Source organism: Myotis lucifugus, unplaced genomic scaffold (genome assembly GCF_000147115.1).
Source record: "Myotis lucifugus unplaced genomic scaffold, Myoluc2.0 scaffold_504, whole genome shotgun sequence".
Classification (NCBI taxonomy): domain Eukaryota; kingdom Metazoa; phylum Chordata; class Mammalia; order Chiroptera; family Vespertilionidae; genus Myotis; species Myotis lucifugus.
Window position 1 is genome coordinate 21377 of NW_005871552.1, and position 1122 is coordinate 22498.

The following is a 1122-nucleotide window of genomic DNA, read 5'->3' on the forward strand; positions in this document are numbered from 1 at the left end:
ACTGTAAGCCTACTTTTGCCCACCCCATATTCACTAGGTTCCAACTATAGTTGCATCAGAAAAGTTTGATTCAAAGTGTAAATTCTGATTTACCCCTTTGGGGAAATTATTATTTCAGTAGTGAAACTGGTTTTGCTTGTCACTCCACTCAGTGAAAGCAGGTGTCCAAGTGAGTCGGAGATGAAATGGGAGATATGGATCTGCTTTTCCCATGTGAATATCAGTTCTCTCATTCTGCATGTACTTGAGCATTCCACTGCTTAGAAACCATGTGTGCTTGTATGAGTTTGTGTTCTGTAACATGATCTTTCCTCTGGTGTGAAAGAGAAGAAACAGCAGTGTGTTCCAACACTGGAGGGATGTGTTGGAGGCCAGTGTGGTGCCTTGGAAGGGAATTTTCAAAGGGCAATTTTATTTTTTAATCCTTACCTGCCTGAGGATATGCTTTTATTGATTTTTAGAGAGAGAAAGCGGGGTGTGTGTGTGTTTGGAGAGAGACAAAGAGGGACAGAGAGAGAGAACGAGAAACATCAATTTGTTGTTCCACTTATTTATGCATTCATTGGTTGACTCCTGTATGTGCCCTGACTGGGGATCAAGTCCACAACCTTGGCATAGTGGGACAACACTCCAACTAACTGAGCTACCTGGCCAGGGCCAAGGGTAATTTTGAATAAACAGTTTTCTCCTTTAGTCTCCGTTCCCTTTCCCCCAGTGCTGCTGCAACTCCATAGTGCTCGATTTCCCTGAAATGAACTATGGAAAGCACCTCAGCTCAAGGATAAGAAAGCAGTTGTCCAGGGAGGTGAAGTGGTAGTCCAGTGGTAGAACTGTCTCACCCTCAAGAGCACACTCATCTCACTGTGCCATTCTGCTCATACAATGTTTAGTAAAATCTTTTAAATAATGAAGCAGTCAAATTTTTATTTTATTTTATGTATAATCTAGACAGCATTTAGTCAAGGCTTCTGGAGAACCAAGCACAGGGTCTGCCTGTGCTCTTTTTGGCAACAGCCATGAATTCTGGCTGCACTCTGGCTTAAGTTGGAAAAAGAACAAGCCCCAGTTGGCTTGTGTTTTGCTCCTTGTCCTTGATTTTCGGTTTACATTCAGGTAGCTGCT